Here is a 2,753-nt window from a genome sequence, read left to right on the forward strand (position 1 = left end):
ATTCATATCTGAAAGTCTTGTTGTATCTTTATATAATTAAAAAACATAAATCTTGTATATTGTGCCTCAAGAGTCATGTCTTGAATGGTACTTGAAATGCAGAATCTCCACCTTTAAAATGACAGTTGACATTTTCTACGCAGGCAGGTATTTCATTTCTGTGCTGTTTTATAGACTACTTTTAATGAAGTTGGTTTTTAAATAAAATGTTTATGATAAACAGCTTATCGGTTATGAGAACCAATGACTTCTTCTAAGCCCTAGTGTAAAATACATGCTTTCCAAATATGGAATGTTTATTTCATTTTTAAATTAATTTATTTTTTAAGAGAGAGAGAGCAAGGAGAGGGTCAGAGAGAGAGGGAGAGAGGGAGAGGATCCCAAGGAGGCTCTGCACTGTCAGTGAGGAGCCCCGTGTGGGGCTGGAACTCACAACTGTGAGATCACGACCTGAGTGGAAATCAAGAGTCAGATGCTTAACTGGCTGACCCACCCAGGCGCCCTGGAATGTTTAATATATAGATATTGAACTTTTAAAAATGGCCATCTTAAGGGGCACCTGGGTGGCTCCGTTGGTTAAGCATCTGACTTCTGCCCAGATCATGATCTCAGGGTTCATGGGTTCAGGCCCCGCATCGTGCTCTGTGCTGACAGCTCAGAGCCTGGAGCCGGCTTCGGATTCTGTGTCTCCCTCTCTCTCTGCCCCTCCCCTGCTTGCACTCTGTCTCTCTCTCTCAAAAATAAATAAACATTTAAAAAATGTTTTTAAATTCCCAGTTTTATTATACTGCAAAGCTGAAATTCATCTACTTCTTACAAAAAACATTGTGTTCATTCAAGCAGGACTTTGCTCCAATCTTCTTCAGTTTCCTTCTACCATATTCTATAGTGGACCTACAAGTTTATTGTGCACATGCATTAAACTGTTAAGTAGTTCACAGTTTTAACTCTTAGTTCTGAAGTAAGTAACATCTTCGGGGGTGCCTGGGTGGTTCCGTTGGTTAAGTGTCTGACCCTTGGCTTTGGCTCAGTCCATGATCCCAGGGTCATGGGATGGAGCCCCACATTGGGCTCTGCACTGAGCGTGGAGCCTGCTTGGGATTCTGTCTCTCCCTCTGCCCCTGCCCCACTCATGCTCTCTTTCTCTAAAATTAAAAAAAAAAATTAAAAGAATAAATAAAGTAGCATCTTCATCGTACACAAATGTAGTTCAGAGATGATGCTGGAAAGATGATATATTCTACCTGTGACTGACTCCTGCTTCCACTGCTGTGCACAGACAGCACAAATGCCTTGTGTATGCCTATTAGGAGAATGATTACCTGCAACAGATCTATTCCACCAGCTTTTATTTTCTTTTCAAAGGCATCACATTCTGTTTGTAAGTTTGCAGGATTCCCATTCCCACAAGGGTATGAGCAGTTTTAGGATCAACATCAATATGCTTTTAAAAAGGTATTCCACACCTACGATTGGGAGACTTGAGGACAATGGGTGGGAAATTCTACATATTCATCCACATTAAATGTCTCCGTATATTTAAGAGAGAGGTCTCCATTCTGGTCATTTCTCATTCTGGTCATTTCTCATTCGATGCTCTGTTGGTTTTTGGTTTTGTTTCTGTGTTGTTGGAGGGGGGGTGAGTATAGTTGACCACTATTAGGCTTTTGTACTAATAATGTATACTAATGATGATACGTTAGTACACCTGGGAGACCAACTCACTCTTCTGATGCTGGAGTGGCAGGAACCCCTGATAACTTTTCAAGAGAGAAAAGTTGATTGTGCATTATTAAACTGATAAGAGTAGATACTACACTTGATCTTAGCCAAAAGGCCGAGAAGCGATTATCGTGCATTATTAAATATTCAACCGTGTTGATTTCCTTCTCCCTTGGCAAGAGTTGTGAATGATCACGTACACAAACACCAGCTTCTGAACTTCCAGTGACTAACACAGTAACTTGGATAATGCTACACTTTTGGACACAATTGTTGCAGGGTCCCCGAGCACGAGAGTCCTTGACACTCCGTATGGCCGCATCTTACTAGGTTTATTTAAGGATCTCGGGGACAGGACCCGCGGGCAGAAAGAACCGAACTTTTGTTGTATGAAGCTGGTAGTTATACACTTAGTACTCAAGTGGGAGGGGATGTGCAGGGAGTGTCCAACCATAAATGTCTTCTTTGAAGTTCTACTTGTAAAACCACTTCCACAAGATTTTTCTGGTGTTTCTCATTCCGGTCTATATTAAGTATTGGTGAGATATACAGGCAGTCACGAGACCCCTTAAGAATGTAGCAACCCGGATGCATCTGATCCTTATGGGAACTATGCAAGCTATGGGTCAGCCTTCCGGGCTTAAGGTGAACATTTCTCTGCTTCGATTCCTCACCACAATGACCCAAACTCACGTGTATACAAAAAAAAAAAAAAAGATGTCTCTTTCTATTTTTAAAAATTAAACTGCTATACTCTGTTCTTAACCATGATGATTTTCAAGCTCCTTTGTGCTGATACAATGTGTCAGCAGAATAGCCCAAGATGATGAGTCATTTGACAGTGAACCAGATCTAGAGAGGTAATCTGCATGTCATTCATTAACAGAGGGTGCATCAAAATAACCATACTCACTTTGTATTTTTCTGTCATGCTGTCATTGCCAACAGAGGCCTGAGATTATCTCACAGCCAATCACTGGGGACCACTGTGTTTGGGGAGATGAAGAATCTGGCACGGGCAGACTGACATC

General features: G+C 41.5%; 2 pseudogenes; both read right to left on the minus strand.

Annotated features, from left to right (window-relative positions):
* Positions 1 to 862: 862 nt before the first annotated feature.
* LOC121013543 (glucosamine-6-phosphate isomerase 2-like) lies at positions 863 to 1,574 on the minus strand (annotated as a pseudogene).
* Positions 1,575 to 1,735: 161 nt separating this feature from the next.
* On the minus strand, positions 1,736 to 1,849 carry LOC121013818 (uncharacterized; annotated as a pseudogene).
* Positions 1,850 to 2,753: the final 904 nt, after the last annotated feature.

Source organism: Herpailurus yagouaroundi, unplaced genomic scaffold (genome assembly GCF_014898765.1).
Source record: "Herpailurus yagouaroundi ecotype Mexico unplaced genomic scaffold, PumYag 199, whole genome shotgun sequence".
NCBI lineage: Eukaryota > Metazoa > Chordata > Mammalia > Carnivora > Felidae > Herpailurus > Herpailurus yagouaroundi.